The 20,181-nt window shown below is 45.4% G+C and overlaps 1 protein-coding gene across 1 annotated transcript in view; it reads right to left on the bottom strand.

Annotated features, from left to right (window-relative positions):
• The window catches only part of LOC135553398 (protocadherin-16), a 32,330-nt gene extending 12,357 nt beyond the window's left edge, over positions 1 to 19,973 (bottom strand). Inside the window, exon 1 of the mRNA XM_064985537.1 lies at positions 17,845 to 19,973. The gene's annotated coding sequence lies outside the window, so the exon portion shown is untranslated. The remainder of the gene's footprint in view (positions 1 to 17,844) is intronic.
• Between the last annotated feature and the right edge of the window lie 208 nt (positions 19,974 to 20,181).

Here is a 20,181-nt window from a genome sequence, read left to right on the forward strand (position 1 = left end):
GATTACATGTAATCTGTTACATGTAAGGGATTACCCCAAAAATGGTAATCCATTACGTTACCAGCCAAAATATTGCAATCAGATTACAGATACATTGACAGAATTTCTTCAAATCAGCATTGAAAAAAGGTGCAAGTTTAAGTTTGTTCCAGTCAGAGACCATTATTTTCAACTCGAATCAATGAGCCCAATCAGTCATCCATGACAAGGGCTGGCTAATAAATCCTTAGTTTCAGGGTTATACTCAGGTAAAACAATTTGGCTAACCTATACTTCCATATTTCCAGGTCCTATTCTTGAAGATCAAGGGGAATAACATTTATTGGAATGACTGGAATTCTGACAGACTTTATTTTTTAATGTAAAGATAGAATTTAATCGTATTATTATATGTAGTAGAAAGCGATGGGTTAGAAGAAGCCTACATAACCAACCCATAAAATAACATTTTACATCTGTATATGGCCAGCTATGTAAACTTTAACATTGATTTATCCTGCAATAGATGTCATTCAATTGGTAACATACATTTTTGTTGTCTTCTAATGACACTTAAGGGGAAAGTAATCTAAAAGTAACAGAATGTAAACAGATTACGTTACAGATTTTGGGTCATCCAAAAGTTACATTACTGATTACAATTTTGGACAGGTAACTAGTAACTGTAACAGATTACATTGAGAAAGTAACCTACCCAACCCTGCTCATTAGTTGGTTTCTCCCGTTACGGGGTGTTTTCATTGTTTATTGTAAATTCTAGTGTCTATGCATATTATGTCATTATTTGACGTGCTAATTGTTGCCCATTATTATGTAAAACGAGTGCCATACTATTGCCATTGCAAATCACTGTATTGAGAATGTACCTGTTTAGGTGATGCGTGGGTTTAAATAAGAGGATAGGTCAGGTCCTTTTAGGATGCTCAGTCTCCTCAACCAAGGAAGCTGCCATAGAGAATGATAGAGTCCTCTAGTGACCTAAAGGCAATTTTAGCATGGTCAGCGCCATTTTAAAGCAATGGCGCTGCCAATGCTGTCACAGATGTTATAATGGCACAGATATAAAGATGAGTCCTCTATCTATGGAAACTGCTTTTTAGGTAACACTTGGATTCTTCTCAGAATGTTTTTATTTTAATTAACCAGGTTAGTCAGTTAAGAACAAATTCTTATTTATAGTGACGGCCTAGGAACAGGGGGTTAACTGCTTTGTTCAGGGGCAAAAGAACAGATTTTTACCATGTCAGCTTGGGGATTTGATCTATCAACCTTTCAGTTACAGGCCCAACACGCTAACCACTAGGCTACCTACTGCCCCTAGAATAGCATTATCTCTGGCTCATGGCAATAATGTGTAGAAATACAGGAAATTACCTTTAAAACAGCAACATTTTCTCTCAGCCTCATGGCAAAATGTGTAGAATAGCATGATTAGTTATACAATTGCAAATGTTTGTCTTTGCCCCATGGCAAAATGTGTAGAATTGTGGGAAGTTAGCTGCTCAGACCTTGCTGTTACTATAGCTCTGACATATACTCAGATATGTGAGTTCATGGGCATAGCCTTTGTCCTCAAGATAATATTACTATTTTGGCCAACTAGGTTTATTGTTTCTAAACCAAGTATTTTTGTCTACTATTTTTCATAAACAATGTATTTTGTATCTTGATTCAGTCTTGAATTACCTGTACTGTTAAATAACGACCACCTGTTTTTGCAGGTGATCCTCAATTGTTGCTGTCTAATCTCACAGCAAAGCAACACACTTACCGAGCGCATGCACAAACACACACACACACACACACACACACACATGGCCCCTAATTATAGAAAATGGCCCAGTTCAAGGCTAAATAAAATATGGACACATTGTTAACTGCCGCAATATCTGCTCTGGACTGCACTGTGAATGGAAAACAATGGAAAAGCAGGTTTTTTAAATAACCTTTAAGTGTTATTAACCTGCTATTAACCTGTTATTAACCTGTTTGCACCAATTAATTTCACATCGCTGAAAGTAGAATGAGTTTTTACTGTGCCGCAGTCCTTCAGTGGGAGAGTGGTCACATTCTGTCTGCGTCCCAAATAGCACCCTATTCTCTAGATAGAGCACTACTTTTGACGAGCCCTGGTCAAAAGTAGTGCACTAAATGGGGAATAGGGTGATATTTGGGAAGCAGATCTGAGACACATAATCTGTCTAAACAAACGCTGCTGCCGTCCTCCATTAGCCTGAGCCTCCACGTCACAGAAGGGTGCCAGAGTTCAGAGCTAAACAATCTGAAATAAAGGCCACTGTCAAACAGAGTAAACAGCAGCGCTGCCCACAGATAAAACAATCCCAGATGGTCCATCTACTACCAGCCTGTTTCATCTCCTGAACCACGATTGTGTCCCACATGGCATCCTATTCCCTAAATAGTGCACTACTTTTGACAAGAGCCCTATGGGGAACCTTATGTGCCCTGGTCAAAAGTAGTACACTATTTAGGGAACAGGGTGCTATTTCAAATCAAATATTTAGGTATAGACTAACAGTGAAATGCTTACTTACTTTTCAAACAATGAAGAGTTAAAGATAAGATCAACATTTAAATAAAACATTTGAATAGTGACACGAGGAATAAATACACAGTGAATAGCGAATAAAAATAAAGGGTACAAAAACAGAGTCGATGTGCAAGGGGTGCAAGGGGTGCAAGGTGATTGAGGTAGCTATGTACAGTACTGTAAATATAGGCAGGGGTGTGTGCGTGTGTGTGTGCGTGTGTGTTGGGGTGTCAGTGTAAGAATGTGCGAACAGACAACGACTTGAGAGGCGTCCAATTGTTCCAAGTGTAAGAACATGCAATTATTACTGATCAAGCCTCTCAATGCTGCAATCACATAACAGAGATAACTGAGATATGATACAGGCTTATCTCTGTAAATACAACATTTGTTCATAGTTTTGTGAATAATTCATAGGAGAGAAGAAGAAAGTGAAATATTTAGCAGAAGTAAAGCAGTGCTTGGGAATAACATTCTCAATGAGACTCATACAGTATAAGAACTTAATTTAATCTTGTAAATCTTAATCTTATTTAACTCGAACCTCATAACAGATGTTTGATAAGAGATATTTCCGTTAAACAAAAGTAAAGCTAGACAAAGCACAAGTCAAAAGATATTCCCCAGATTATCCCCATATCTCTTCAAAACACTTTGTTCCAACTAAGTACAGGTCTGTTTCTGAACCGTGCTTTATCAGAAGGTCTAAACTCAGTGTAGCTTTCACACTCAGGTAGTGTTCCAAATGGCACCCTATTCCCTACACTTTGACTAGGGCTGATTGGGCTCTGGTCAAAGTAGTGCACCATATACAGTAAGCAATAGGGTGCCATTTGGGATACACTATATGCAATAGGGTGCCATTTGGGATGCCGACACAGAATAATCAAAGCTAGTCACCAGCCAGGACTGTATGATCGCAAATCCTGAAAATGATCTTCAAATTCCATGTCAAGACACCAGCTAATTCCAATAAAACTTATGAGCCTTGAAGAGCCGAGTGTTTGGCTGGGAGGGGAGCATGGGGCAAATTGGGGCGCCAGAGTCTCTCCACAAAGGAAACCACAGAGTGATTTGTTAATCCGGACTGAATGGATATTAACATGACATGCATGAAGTAAAACTACACAAACAATCTGAATACTGTATATTGAGGCCCGGCTGGAGCAGAGCTGTCTGGAGCCACATTCGAAGGTGCCACATTTCTGCATACTGTGGCAATGGAGACCAGAGAGTCAGATATGTGTCCCAAATGGCATCCTATTCCCTTTATAGTGCACTATTTCTGACCAAAGGTAGTGCACTAGTATAAAACAAATAGGGTGCAATTTGGGCAGCAGACAAAGTGCTTCCACAGGGGCAGGTCAAGGGAACAGGAAAGGTGCAGGTCAAGGGGCCAGGGAAGGGGCAGGTTAAGTTAAGGGGCCAGGGAAAGGGACAGGTCAAGGGGCTAGGGAGGGGAAGGGGCAGGTCAAGGGGCCAGGGAAAGGGACAGGTCAAGGGGCCAGGGAAGGGGCAGGTCAAGGGGCCAGGGTAAGGGGCAGGTCAAGGGGCCAGGGAAGGGGCAGGTCAAGGGGCCAGGGTAAGGGGCAGGTCAAGGGGCCAGGGTAGGGGGGCAGGTCAAGGGGCCAGGGAAGGGGCAGGTCAAGGGGCCAGGGAAGGGGCAGGTCAAGGGGCCAGGGTAAGGGGCAGGTCAAGGGGCCAGGAAAGGGGCAGGTCAAGGGGCCAGGGAAGGGACAGGTCAAGGGGTCAGGGAAAGGGGCAGGTCAAGGGGCCAGGGAAGGGGCAGGTCAAGGGGCCAGTGGAAGGGGCAGGTCAAAGGACCAGGGAAGGGGCAGGTTAAGGGGCCAGGGGGGGGGCAGGTTAAGGGGCCAGGGAAGGGGCAGGTTAAGTGGCCAGGGAGGGGCAGATCAAGGGGCCAGAGGAGGGGCAGGTCAAGGGGCCAGGATAGGGGCAGGTCAAGGGGCAGGTCAAGGGGCCAGGGAAGGGGCAGGTCAAGGGGCCAGGGAGGGGCAGGTCAAGGGGCCAGGGAGGGGCAGGTCAAGGGGCCAGGGAAAGGGGCTGGTTAAAGGACCAGGGAAAGGGGCAGGTTAAGGGGCCAGGGAGGGGCAGGTTAAGGGGCCAGGGAAATGGGCGGGTCAAGGGAAAGGGGCAGGTTAAGGGGCCAGGGAAGGGGCAGGTTAAGGGGCCAGGGAAATGGGCGGGTCAAGGGAAAGGGGCAGGTTAAGGGACCAGGGAAAGGGGCAGGTTAAGGGACCAGGGAAAGGGGCAGGTTAAGGGACCAGGGAAAGGGGCGGGTCAAGGGGCCATGGAAAGGGGCGGGTCAAGGGGCCATGGAAAGGGGCGGGTCAAGGGACCAGGGAAAGGGGCGGGTCAAGGGACCAGGGAAAGGGGCGGGTTAAGGGAAAGGGGCGGGTCAAGGGAAAGGGGCAGGTTAAGGAACCAGGGAAAGGGGCGGGTCAAGGGGCCAGGGAAAGGGGCGGGTCAAGGGGCCAGGGAAAGGGGCGGGTCAAGGGGCCAGGGAAAGGGGCGGGTCAAGGGGCTAGGGAAAGGGGCGGGTCAAGGGGCCATGTATGGCAAGAGGCAGGTCAAGGGGCCAGGGAAAATAGCAGGTCAAGGGCCCAGGGAAAGTGGCAGGTTAAGGGGCAGGTCAAGGGACCATGGCAAGGGGCTGGTCAAAGGGTCATGGCAAGGGGAAGGTCAAGGGGCCAGGGAAGGGGCAGGTCAAGGGGCCAGGCAAAGCCATCCCCATCACAGAGCTCTGATGTGTGCGCTGTGTGTTCCCTGGCTGTCCATGCACTCCCTCCCCTGGCCATTACAAACACACAGAGCATTGGAAAAACACACGGCGCCTCCGTTCACACGCACACACACACACACACACACACACACACACGTCCAGGAAAAGCAAGATCATCTCTTTCCCACATAAACGGAGACCGAATCAGACGGACCTGCCTACGGTATTTGTTGCTTAGGGTGTTTGTGTAAGACGCTGTGCGAGCGAACAGAGAAAAACATGCACTCCTCTTCAGACCTTTGAACATGATCCTGTCAGATTTGATATTGCTGTGGGCGTGGCTGTATTGGGGCGGTTGCATGATTAGAAACACATGGGCACAGTTATCAGAAAGAGGAGCTGGAGGCTGGCTCCTGACCACATACAGCTGAGAGTAGAGGTCAACTTCTATGGTTTTGTTTTCAGATGAATGACTCACATGTCAACCCTACAAGGCCTACTGTGCCGTTAGTAGCAAGCTTGCTTTAGACTTCGCATGAATTGACTACCTACACTACTGTTCAAAAGTTTGGGGTCACTTAGAAATATCCTTGTTTTTGAAAGAAAAGCACATTTTTTTGTCCATTAAAATAACATCAATTTGATCAGAAATTGTATTTATTTATTTTATTTCACCTTTATTTAACCAGGTAGGCAAGTTGAGAACAAGTTCTCATTTACAGTTGCAACCTGGCCAAGATAAAGCAAAGCAGTTCGACATATACAACAACAGAGTTACACATGGAGTAAAACAAACATACAGTCAATAATACAGTAGGAAAATAAGTCTATATACAATGTGAGCAAATGAGGTGAGATAAGGGAGGTAAAGGCAAAAAAAAGGCCATGGTGGTGAAGTAAATACAATATAGCAAGTAAAACACTGGAATGGTAGACTTGCAGTGGAAGAATGTGCAAAGTAGAGATATAAATAATGGGGTGCAAAGGAGCAAAATAAATAAATACAGTAGGGGAAGAGGTATATAAATTATAGATAAATTATAGATGGGCTATGTACAGGTGCAGTTATCTGTGAGCTGCTCTGACAGCTGGTGCTTAAAGCTAGTGCGGGAGATAAGTGTTTCCAGTTTCAGAGATTTTTGTAGTACGTTCCAGTCATTGGCAGCAGAGAACTGGAAGGAGAGGCGGCCAAAGGAAGAATTGGTTTTGGGGGTGACCAGAGAGATATACCTGCTGGAGCACGTGCTACAGGTGGGTGCTGCTACAGTGACCAGCGAGCTGAGATAAAGGGGGACTTTACCGAGCAGGGTCTTGTAGATGATCTGGAGCCAGTGGGTTTGGCGATGAGTTTGAAGCGAGGGCCAGCCAACGAGAGCGTACAGGTCGTAGAGGTGGGTAGTATATGGGGCTTTGGTGACAAAACGGATGGCACTGTGATAGACTGCATCCAATTTCTTGAGTAGGGTATTGGAGGCTATTTTGTAAATGACACCCCCGAAGTCGAGGATCGGTAGGATGGTCAGTTTTACTGGTATGGGTATGTTTGGCAGTATGAGTAAAGGATGCTTTGTTGCGAAACAGGAAGCCAATTCTAGTTTTAACTTTGGATTGGAGATGTTTGATGTGAGTCTGGAAGGAGATATAAATACAGTGTAGACATTGTTAATGTTGTAAATGACTATTGTATCTGGAAACGGCTGTTTTTTCATGGAATATCTACATATCTGTAAAGAGGCCCATTATCAGCAACCATCACTCCTGTGTTCCAATGGCACGTTGTGTAAGCTAATCCAAGTTAATCATTTTAAAAGGCTAATTGATTATTAGAAAACCCTTTTGCAATTATGTTAGCACAGCTGAAAACTGTTGTTCTGATTAAAGAAGCAATAAAACTGTCCTTCTTTAGACTAGTTGAGTATCTAGAGCGTAAGGATTTGTGGGTTCAATTACAGGCTCAAAATTGCCAGAAACAAAGAACTTTCTTCTGAAACTCGTCAGTCTATTCTTGTTCTGAGAAATGAAGGCTATTCCATGCGAGAAATTGCAGAGAAATTGAAGTTCTCGTACAACGCTGTGTACTAGTCCCTTCACAGAACAGTGCAAACTGGCTCTAACCAGAATAGAAAGAGTATTGAGCGGTCCCGGTGCACAACTGAGCAAGAGGACAAGTACATTGGAGTGTCTAGTTTGAGAAACAGATGCCTCACAAGTCCTCAACTGGCAGCTTCATTAAATAGAACCCGCAAAACACCAGTCTCAACGTCAACAGTGAAGAGGCGACTCTGGGATGCTGGCCTTCTAGGCAACGTAGATATTCCTTTGAAAATCAGCCGTTTCCAGCTACAATAGTCATTTACAACATTAACAATGTCTACACTGTATTTCTGAACAATTTGATGTTATTTTAATGGACATAAAATGTGATTTTCTTTAAAAAACAAGGACATTTCTAAGTGACCCCAAACTTTTGAATGGTAGTGTGTATGGTAATGGTAATGTTTCACTTCAACTGCAACTAGCAATTACTACAGTTATATGTTGTGTCGACATATAGGTCTGTTATTATCCCTAGTTAACACAATCACAAGATGAACTAATCTCGTCATCAAATATAAACTGTGCAATTTATACTACAGTAATACACTGTGTCATACTAACTGATGACCAATGCAACTGACCCAAAGTTATCTGTTGTGACATCTGTTGTGACATCTTCTAGCATCTTCTCAGTTTCAGTTTCAAGTTGTAGTAGTCATATGCACAGGATACACATGGTATACACCGGCCAATGAAATGCTTACTTGCAGGTTCCTTCTTGACAATGCAACAATAAATAATAAGAGATAAGAATACAAACGTAAAGTAAATGGCTCAGTAGAATAGAATAAACATTTTAGTATATGTATAATACACAATTTATAGTCCAATATTTACAAGTGTTTTGGGGAAAGGGGGGATGGAGGCCAGTGTAATAACTAAGCAGTATAATAATAGTCTGGTAGCATGAGTGTATGTGTCTGTGTGTGTATGTCTGTGTGGGTGTGTGCATGTGTGCTAAGGTGTGGAGAATCAGAGCAGGTGGTCAGTCCCGTTCAAGTGTTCAGCAGTCTGATGGCTTGCAGATTGAAACTGTCTCTGAGCCTGTTGGTATCAGACCTCATGATCCGATACAGTCTCCCCAACAGTAAGGGAGTGAACAGCTCGTGGCTGGGGTGTGTGGATTCCTTGATGATGCTGTGGGTCTTCCTCAGGCACCGTTTCAAGTTGATTTGCTGGATGGGTGGGAACATGGTCCCACTGATGTACTGGGCCGTCTTCACCACCGGCTGGAGGGCCATGAGGTCATGGAAAGAGCAATTCCCGTACCAGGCCGTGATACAACCGGTCAGGGCGCTGTCGCTAGACCCAGGGAGCATGCCAAATTTCTTCAGCCGCCTTAGGAAGCAGAGATGCTTAGCGCCCTCTTGACAAGATGGTGTTGGTGATGTTGGTCCATGACAAGTCCTCTGTGATGTGGACACAGAGGAACTTAAAACTTGTGACTCTCTCTACTGCAGTCCCATTGATGTGAATCGGAGCATGTTACCTCCTCTGCTTCCTGAAGTCAACATCAACTCCTTTGTTTTGCTGATGTTGGGAGAGGTAGATGTTCTAAAGATGAACTTACCACCAACCATTCATAGTTCATACTAACAGACGTTTGGCGTCCTACTATCATAACAGACACATGCTAAGCAGATCATGCCTTGTGAAATCATTGTCTAGTCTTAACTTCAATATAAGTGTCTGAAATCGCCCTCCAGGTTCCCTCGGAGAGTTCATCAATGAGCTTGATGCCTTGATAAGCTCCTTTCCTGAGGACGGCTCACCTCTCACAGTCCTGGGCGACTTTAACCTCCCCACGTCTACCTTTGACTCATTCCTCTCTGCCTCCTTCTTTCCACTCCTCTCCTCTTTTGACCTCACCCTCTCACCTTCCCCCCCTACTCACAAGGCAGGCAATACGCTCGACCTCATCTTTACTAGATGCTGTTCTTCCACTAACCTCATTGCAACTCCCCTCCAAGTCTCCGACCACTACCTTGTATCCTTTTCCCTCTCGCTCTCATCCAACACTTCCCACACTGCCCCTACTCGGATGGTACCGCGCCGTCCCAACCTTCGCTCTCTCTCCCCCGCTACTCTCTCCTCTTCCATCCTATCATCTCTTCCCTCTGCTCAAACCTTCTCCAACCTATCTCCTGATTCTGCCTCCTCAACCCTCCTCTCTTCCCTTTCTGCATCCTTTGACTCTCTATGTCCCCTATCCTCCAGGCCGGCTCGGTCCCCCTCCCGCTCCGTGGCTCGACGACTCATTGCGAGCTCACAGAACAGGGCTCCGGGCAGCCGAGCGGAAATGGAGGAAAACTCGCCTCCCTGCGGACCTGGCATCCTTTCACTCCCTCCTCTCTACATTTTCCTCCTCTGTCTCTGCTGCTAAAGCCACTTTCTACCACTCTAAATTCCAAGCATCTGCCTCTAACCCTAGGAAGCTCTTTGCCACCTTCTCCTCCCTCCTGAATCCTCCTCCCCCCCCCTCCTCCCTCTCTGCAGATGACTTCGTCAACCATTTTGAAAAGAAGGTCGACGACATCCGATCCTCGTTTGCTAAGTCAAACGACACCGCTGGTTCTGCTCACACTGCCCTACCCTGTGCTCTGACCTCTTTCTCCCCTCTCTCTCCAGATGAAATCTCGCTTCTTGTGACGGCCGGCCGCCCAACAACCTGCCCGCTTGACCCTATCCCCTCCTCTCTTCTCCAGACCATTTCCGGAGACCTTCTCCCTTACCTCACCTCGCTCATCAACTCATCCCTGACCGCTGGCTACGTCCCTTCCGTCTTCAAGAGAGCGAGAGTTGCACCCCTTCTGAAAAAACCTACACTCGATCCCTCCGATGTCAACAAGTACAGACCAGTATCCCTTCTTTCTTTCCTCTCCAAAACTCTTGAACGTGCCGTCCTTGGCCAGCTCTCCCGCTATCTCTCAGAATGACCTTCTTGATCCAAATCAGTCAGGTTTCAAGACTAGTCATTCAACTGAGACTGCTCTTCTCTGTATCACGGAGGCGCTCCGCACTGCTAAAGCTAACTCTCTCTCCTCTGCTCTCATCCTTCTAGACCTATCGGCTGCCTTCGATACTGTGAACCATCAGATCCTCCTCTCCACCCTCTCCGAGTTGGGCATCTCCGGCGCGGCCCACGCTTGGATTGCGTCCTACCTGACAGGTCGCTCCTACCAGGTGGCGTGGCGAGAATCTGTCTCCTCACCACGCGCTCTCACCACTGGTGTCCCCCAGGGCTCTGTTCTAGGCCCTCTCCTATTCTCGCTATACACCAAGTCACTTGGCTCTGTCATAACCTCACATGGTCTCTCCTATCATTGCTATGCAGACGACACACAATTAATCTTCTCCTTTCCCCCTTCTGATGACCAGGTGGCGAATCGCATCTCTGCATGTCTGGCAGACATATAAGTGTGGATGACGGATCACCACCTCAAGCTGAACCTCGGCAAGACGGGGCTGCTCTTACTCCCGGGGAAGGACTGCCCGTTCCATGATCTCGCCATCACGGTTGACAACTCCATTGTGTCCTCCTCCCAGAGCGCTAAGAACCTTGGCGTGATCCTGGACAACACCCTGTCGTTCTCAACTAACATCAAGGCGGTGGCCCGTTCCTGTAGGTTCATGCTCTACAACATCCGCAGAGTACGACCCTGCCTCACACAGGAAGCGGCGCAGGTCCTAATCCAGGCACTTGTCATCTCCCGTCTGGATTACTGCAACTCGCTGTTGGCTGGGCTCCCTGCCTGTGCCATTAAACCCATACAACTCATCCAGAACGCCGCAGCCCGTCTGGTGTTCAACCTTCCCAAGTTCTCTCACGTCACCCCGCTCCTCCGCTCTCTCCACTGGCTTCCAGTTGAAGCTCGCATCCGCTACAAGACCATGGTGCTTGCCTACGGAGCTGTGAGGGGAACGGCACCGCAGTACCTCCAGGCTCTGATCAGGCCCTACACCCAAACAAGGGCACTGCGTTCATCCACCTCTGGCCTGCTCGCCTCCCTACCACTGAGGAAGTACAGTTCCCGCTCAGCCCAGTCAAAACTGTTCGCTGCTCTGGCCCCCAATGGTGGAACAAACTCCCTCACGACGCCAGGACAGCGGAGTCAATCACCACCTTCCGGAGACACCTGAAACCCCACCTCTTTAAGGAATACCTAGGATAGGATAAAGTAATCCCTCTCACCCCCCCTTAAATGATTTAGATGCACTATTGTAAAGTGGCTGTTCCACTGGATTTCATAAGGTGAATTCACCAATTTGTAAGTCGCTCTTTGATAAGAGCGTCTGCCAAATGACTTAAATGTAATGTAAATGTAAATGTAATGAAACACTGACGATGATGGGCCTATAAACACCTAGCTGTAGGTACTGTAGGTAGGTAGAGTCTCCTGAAACGACTAGCGTGCGTGTGTTTGTACTGTACACACCCCTCAACCCTGGTCCATGATGGGAAAGCCAGTCCAGAGACTCAAAGGCTCCACTGACTTGAAGGCTACACTGGCCAACTCGTCTACTGAGCAGATGCTCCACGACTCTCTGTCTTGGGGGAAACATGCTCTGTTACACCAGGGGCCAGTAAAACTATGACAAACCGTACCAGGAGCCAAGACAAGGTCTGCGTCCCAAATGGCACCAATTCGCTATCTAGTACATTACTTTTGACCGGGACCTATGTGCCATTTGGGATGCAGTCTCAGGCCTGCCTGGTCAGTCTTAGAGGAACATTTTCTGGCTGTGTTGTTACAACAATCCTGACAAAAACAACCAGAACATCCATGATTGATTGGCTTTGCTGTGTCAGACCAAGACTAGAGACTGCCAAGTAGATATGACCATTAAAGACTGAGCTGGACACGTTCAATGTACAATGTAGCTGCATACCTCTGTTATTACTGTAGTTAGCCTTCATACAATGTTAATATATACTTCTCTGTTAAGGCTGTCAAAAACAACAACCAGGAAATCAATCAGAAAGTCTTGGCTCTGGTATGCTGTTGTGTTCACTCCCCTCCATACAGTATGTTATAAACCCTTCATCCTCATCATCACCCCAGGCACACTGCAAATAGAGTCAAATAATTACCTCATCATGGATCTTCTGACTGATGACATAATCATTGGATTGTCATAAAAGCCCCTCCGAGGATTTCGTCTGCGGTCTCCTCCAACAATTCTGCATAATTTCCATCAGTGTTTTCTTTGTAAACTGTATGCAGTTTTTCTCCTCAGTCCAGCCACTCAGCCACTCTATGTGATTGGCATTAACACAACTATTTCTTTGGCTTTAGTCTCCTGTGATTGGATCACAGATGTAACCAATGGCTGCTTGCAAAATCATATTCAGGAAATGAATGGCTCATCATCAAGGTATTCCTGGAAAATACACCTAGCACTCATGCCTCCAAATTAGAGGTCGACTGATTAATCGGAATGGGCGATTAATTAGGGCCGATTTCAAGTTTTCATAACAATCGGAAATCGTTATTTTTGGGCGCCGATTTGCCGATTTAAAAAAATATATATAAATATATATATATATATATATATTTTTTTTATATATATATACCTTTATATAACTAGGCAAGTCAGTTAAGAACACATTCTTATTTTCAATGACAGCCTAGGAACGGTGGGTTAACTGCCTCGTTCAGGGGCAGAACGACAGATTTTCACCTTGTCAGCTCAGGGGATCCAATTTTACAGTTAACAAGTCCACGCAATAACGACTTGCTGTAACAACGTTCTTCGTTTGTCGCAAGAAAGTCGGACCGAAATGCAGCGTGTTGGTTACTCATGTCTTTAATGAAACAAATGACGATACATGAAATAACTTATAAATACAAAAACAACAAACGGAACGTGAAAAACCTATACAGCCTGTCTGGTGAATACTAACACAGAGACAGAAACAATCACCCACGAAATACAAAGTGAAACCCAGGCTACCTAAATACGGTTCCCAATCAGAGACAACGAGAATCACCTGACTCTGATTGAGAACCGCCTCAGGCAGCCAAACCTATGCAACACCCCTACTCAGCCGCAATCCCAATAACTAAAAAAACCCCACTACGAAATACAACAATATAAACCCATGTCACACCCTGGCCTGACCAACTAATAAACGAAAACACAAAATACTAAGACCAAGGCATGACAGAACCCCCCCCCCCCCCAAGGTGCGGACTCCCGGACGCACCTCAAAACCATAGGGAGGGTCCGGGTGGGCGTCTGTCCATGGTGGCGGTTCCGGCTCGGGACGTGGACCCCACTCCATAAATGTCATAGTTCCTCCCCTTCGCGTCCTGGGATGATCCACCCTCGCCGCCGACCATGGCCTAATAGTCCTCACCCAGAACCCCACTGAACTGAGGAGCAGCTCGTGACTGAGGGGCAGCTCGGGACTGAGGCAGCTCGGGACTGAGGGGAAGCTCGGGACTGAGGGGCAGCTCGGGACTGAGGGGCAGCTCGGGACTGAGGGGAAGCTCGGGACTGAGGGGCAGCCCGGAACTGAGGGGCAGCCCAGCAGTGAGAGGAAGCCCAGCACTGAGAGGAAGCCCAGTACTGAGATGAAGCTCAGGCAGGTAGTAGGCTCCGGTAGATCCTGGCTGGCTGGAGGATCTGGAAGAGTCTGGCTGACTGGCAGATCTGGAAGTGTCTGGCTGACTGGCAGATCTGGAAGAGTCTGGCTGACTGGCAGATCTGGAAGAGTCTGGCTGACTGGCAGATCTGGAAGAGTCTGGCTGACTGGCAGATCTGGAAGAGTCTGGCTGACTGGCAGATCTGGAAGAGTCTGTCTGACTGGCGGATCTGGAAGAGTCTGGCTGACTGGCGGATCTGGAAGAGTCTGTCTGACTGGCAGATCTGGAAGAGTCTGGCTGACTGGCAGATCTGGAAGAGTCTGGCTGACTGGCAGATCTGGAAGAGTCTGGCTGTCTGGAAGATCTGGAAGAGTCTGGCTGACTGGCAGATCTGGAAGAGTCTGGCTGACTGGCAGATCTGGAAGAGTCTGGCTGACTGGCAGATCTGGAAGAGTCTGGCTGACTGGCAGATCTGGAAGAGTCTGGCTGACTGGTAGATCTGGAAGAGTATGGCTGACTGGCAGATCTGGAAAGACAGGTGGCGCTGGGCAGACTGGCGGCACTGGCGGCGCTGGGCAGGCGGGAGACTCCGGCAGCGCAGTAGAGGAGAAAGGCTCTGGCTGCGCTAAACAGGCGGGAGACTCCAGCAGCGCAGGAGAGGAGAAAAGCGCTGGCTGCGCTGAACAGGCAAGGCGCACTGAAGGCCTAAGTATCGGACTGAGCGGTGGTAGACAGAAGCAGGCGCGTAAACATTCATTCAAACAGCACTTTCGTACGTTTTGGAAAGCAGCTCTTCGTTGTGCGTCAAGCATTGCGCTGTTTATGACTTCAAGCCTATCAACTCCCGAGATGAGGCTGGTGTAACCGAAGTGAAATGGCTAGCTAGTTAGCGCGCGCTAATAGTGTTTCAAACGTCACTCGCTCTGAGCCTTTTAGTAGTTGTTCCCCTTGCTCTGCATGGGTAACGCTGCTTCGATGGTGGCTGTTGTCGTTGTGTTGCTGGTTTGAGCCCAGGGAAGAGCGAGGAGAGGGACAGAAGCTATACTGTTACACTGGCAATACTAAAGTGCCTATAAGAACATCCAATAGTCAAAGGTTAATGAAATACAAATGGTATAGAGGGAAATAGTCCTATAATTCCTATAATAAGTACAACCTAAAACTTCTTACCTGGGAATATTGAAGACTCATGTTAAAAGGAACCACCAGCTTTCATATGTTCTCATGTTCTGAGCAAGGAACTGAAACATTAGCTTTCTTACATAGCACATATTGCACTTTTACTTTCTTCTCCAACACTTTGTTTTTGCATTATTTAAACCAAATTGAAAATGTTTAATTATTTACTTGAGGCTAAATTGATTGTATTGATGTATTATATTAAGTTAAAATAAGTGTTCATTCAGTATTGTTGTAATTGTCATTATTACAAAAAAAAATTTAAAAATAAAAAACAATTGTCCGATTAATCGGTATTGGCTTTTTTGGTTCTCCAATAATCGGTATCGGCATTGAAAAATCCTAATCGGTCAACCTCTACTCCAAAGATCCTGTAGGCTTTAGCTCAGTGAGCTAGCACAGTCTTTTGGCATGCCCTCTGTTTCTATAAGAAAACACCAAATGATACAATGAGCTATCTATCTCACATGGGGCTTCATTGATAGGAGATATTTGGCATTCCTCTCCAGCAGGGGCTAATGACTGTCATTGTTACCTTAACTGTTATTATTATTATCGATGAGGACCAGGAACATTCCTTGGCTCTCCCTTCAAAATGGATACGATGTGACATAGGTACACAACGTGTTGCAGGGTGCTTTAACACAACACTGACAGTCAGGAGGGAAACCCCCAACATAGTGTTTTAACTGATGAATGGGTGGAGAGAGAGAGAAAAAGGAGGAATGTCAGCATACTGGTCTTACAGACAGTGCTCCAGGACAATAGAGAAGGAGGATGACTCTGGAGCACCATGGAAACCAGCATACTAACAGATAGAGGCTGAGTTCGGAAGGGTACCTTATTCCCCATATCGAGTGCATTACTTTAGACCAGAGCCTTATGGTCAGAGAATATGGGCTTATGAGCCTATGAGATGAGACCTGTGGGCTCTGGTCAAAAGTAATGCACTATAAAAGGAATAGGGTGCCATTTCAAGTGAAAACAATCTGTTTAGGGATATGGAACCCAATTGAGTTCAAATGAATGAATTAGACATTTGTGAAAGGATTGCAAGGAACAGTGATTCACTTCACACCCTAATGAACAGAGCCTTGTTGACACTGCAATGCATATGACCTACTACAACCTTCTGACTGTCAGTATATAGTACAGGACGAACACTGAATTATGTCACAATGGCACAGCATTACACCCCAGCCAACAATAGAATTCCATGGATAAAACAATTTGAGAGGAATGTTTTGTAGAGAGAGGGGAAAGAAAAAAAGACCCAATGGCACCCTGTTCCCTATATAGTGCACTAGCCTACTTTTGACCAGAGCCCTAAAAAGTGCACTATATAGGGAATAGGGTGCCATTTGGGAAGGACACCAAATACAGGGGTGTGACACCCTAGTGAATTATTTGACTGGTGGAGAGAGTATTATTAAACTAATTGTTTGAGATTGATGCTGTTGGTTATGGTGACGTTGGCAATGAAAATGTGCTCTAAAACAGTATGGACCATGACAGGTAGCCTACCACAGATTTGAATTCTAATCTAAAACATAATATTACTTTCTCAATCATTTCGGAAAACCATGACCAATTGCTTTAAAGGTTTGATGTGTTTTTGTTATAATCATATTAGTGGTGTGTGGTTGTGTGACTCTGCCTTCTTTAAAATGTCTTAAATGATATTAACTGGGAAAGCAAGGGCAGCTAGAAATATATAGTTCTATCATGTGTCGATTCTTTGTTACATAATTCGTTTTTGCTAGGAAAGTTTTCTTTTTAAGTTCAAAATGTTGAAATAAGATAACCTACAGTTTAGGATCTCAGCTCGAGCTATAGATCCTACAGTCTACGGTAGGGAGACATTGCCCTCGTGTTCTCTTTTCTCGCATACAATGCAATATAATGTAGGGCCTATTGTTAAATAGCCCACACATGCATTTTTTTTCTCAAGAAAAGAGAGTTGGCAGCAGTAGCCTAGTGTTATGCCGTCTGAAATAAGTGCTTGTCCCCCCCCCCCCCCACAGAGGGAAGCAAAATCACAGAGTTAGAGAGCAGCGAGCAGCGGAGAGGAGAGCACTCTGTCAGGACCAGATGGTTTGGGTTAGAATGAGAATCACTATTCAGGCAGCGGTTCCACCGTTCTGCCTGCCTGTCGATAGCAGTTTCACCAGTCGGGATAATCATCAGCCTACACATAATGTGACAAGACCTAAATATCACTGACAGCTGTCCTGTCCATAGGTCCAGCTGACTTCTCAAATATACATCAATTGAAGTGGAAAAATTAAATTGAGAGTAAATGTGATAACTGTATAACGTATCAGCGTCAAATACCATTTAAACTAATTTCCTGGAGTCAATTCTACAAAACGTATTTTTGCACTTTGGACCCAAAAGAGTAGAAAGTGTATTAAAAAGAAGAAAAATACAAAATAAAATATTCAGCTTTAAAAGCATCCAAGCTTGAAAATAGTCTATTCTGGACATGACAACCATGCTAAGATTTTCTCTCAAGCTTTAGCCTAATAAAACGTCCATGCAACTAATGCAATGTATAACAATGTATGAACGTATCGCAACAATGTATCAAATGTATCTCAATAATGTATAATTATTACCACGTTGTCTTCAGCTAGCGAGGTGAGACAGACATTTGACAGTAGCAAAACACCGCAACAAGGACTTACATTCATCTGCTTCTTGTCTGCGTCTTTGAGCGCACGTCTGTTAGCAAATATCCCAACTATTAACGGTCGCTTCTTCAAACGAATCCCTTGTGGAGTAAAAAAGATAGATTACAAATCTAAATTAAAGTTTAAAAAAAACACTAAATTATATCCATTTCAGAAAGACAAAGCGGTATCCTTTAGAAAGTATCCTTTTGGATGGTGAATGCGTTTTCCCTCCAGCAACCTCCTCTTGTGATTGCTTCTGTCCCCTATCAGGTACAGGTGACGAGGGATATGCAATTCAAAAAAAAAAAATCCGCGAACGTTTCCTTTCTTTGGTTTCAATTTTGTAGTCAGAACGTTATCAACTTCTCGGAATCGGGACAGCATCCACACTAACAGTTACTGGAGCGTCTCGTTGCAGAGCTACTGCCGCTGCTGCCTCTCCTTGCACGGAGTGAAACCCGACACCTCTCTATTGCTATGGACGGCCCTCCTTCAGATTGAGCTAATTTATTCAACAAGTGAAGAAGTGTACGGTTATGTTGTTTGACAGCGCTGTGCTAAAGAGATGCCACGGAGAGAGCAGAGGAGAAGAGAGGAGAATTCTGAACTCTGGTGCCACCAAGCTATGTAAAAGAGAAGTGTATATCATCAGAATGTCTTTGGGTTCTAAATATCTCAAACCTGATGGGCTGATTGGGCTACTCTGACCCACCTGTCTTCGGTAAAGGACCTTTTTGGCATAGTGAATTAAATTCAATGTTTCAGAAACACAATTATGTAAAGGATTAGCAACATATTTGTCATTAACAACATATTTGTCATCAACAAATATTACACAACATAACTGAAAAAGAAAAGGGGCATTTGGACCATAACAAATCTATGCTACAGTAGACCTCCATGACAAGTTTGACATTGTTATGAGAACAGAAGGGTTTTTCCTCTCAGACAATAAAGGGTGTGAAGAACTTCAATAGAATATGTAGAATGCCCAGACAGACACAACCCTGTTATAAAATAAAGAACAGAGAGAAGAGAGAGCCAGACTACTGGGTTATGTCCCAAATGGCACCATATGCTCTATATATTGGACTATTGGTCTAAAGTAGTGCACTGCCAAGGGAATAGGGTGATATTTGGGACGCAACCTTGCTCTCATGTTAGAGTCTTGTCACCGAGCCCTGTTCTTCTCTCCATCTGGCGACTGCTTGGTTGAGAGGAGCATGTTACAGCTCCAGTCATATGCATCCAAAATGGCACCCTACACCCTATTTGGTTTTAAATATACTTAAGTATCAAAATTCAATGGAATTGCTATAATTAAGTGTAAAAGTACAAGTATTAATCATTTCAAATTCCTTATATTTTCACATTTTAATTTATTTACAGATAGCCAGGGGCACACCAACACTCAGACATTTAAAACGAAGCAGTGTTCAGTGAGTCCTCCAGATCAGAGGCAGTAGGGATTACCAGGGATGTTCTCTTGATAAGTGTGTGAATTATAAAATGTTCCTGTCCTGCTAACCATTCAAAATGTAACGAGTACTTTTGGATATCAGGGGAAATGTATGGAGTGAAAAATACATCATTTTGTTTAGGAATGTAGTGAAGTAAAAGTTGTCAAAAATATACATAGTAAAGTACAGATACCCTAAAAAACAACTTAAGTAGTACTTTAAAGTATTTTTACTTAAGTACTTTACACCTGCTAATCCAGTCTTCTCTCTGGAAGAACCATGGTTTTATCTTCTCCAGAGCCGGAGCCATGGCCTTGGATCACTTCCTGGTACTATATCACACCCTGATCTGTTTCACCTGTCCTTGTGATTGTCTCCACCCCCTCCTGGTGTAGCTTATTATCCCTGTTGTATTTATCCCTGTGTTTCGGGTCTCTCTGTGCCAATTTGTCTTGTTTGCCATGTCAACCAGCGGTTTTCCTTGCTCCTATTTTTTCCCCAGTCTCTTTTGGTGCTAGTCCTCCTGGTTTCGACCCTTGCCTCTCCTGACTCCGAACCCACCTGCCTGACCACTCTGCCTGTTATGTCTTCAAGCCTGCCTATCCCCTTGTACTGATCTGGTTACTGAACCCCTGCCTGGCCTGACCTTGAGACTGCCCTTTGTCTGGTACTGTTTTGGACTCTGACCCGGTTTATGAACTCTCGCCTGTCCCCGACCTACCTTTTGCCTACCCCTTGGATTAATAAATATCAGAGCTCAACCATCTGCTTCCTGTGTCTCGCCTTGGGTCCTTATATACTATCAATCAGTAGAAACAGTTGTTTTAAAATCCCAACCTGTCGATCATAAGAGTATGGACGAGGAACCGTGGGTTGGAGTTCATTCACT

The sequence above is a fragment of the Oncorhynchus masou genome, chromosome 13 (assembly GCF_036934945.1).
Source record: "Oncorhynchus masou masou isolate Uvic2021 chromosome 13, UVic_Omas_1.1, whole genome shotgun sequence".
NCBI classification, from domain to species: domain Eukaryota; kingdom Metazoa; phylum Chordata; class Actinopteri; order Salmoniformes; family Salmonidae; genus Oncorhynchus; species Oncorhynchus masou.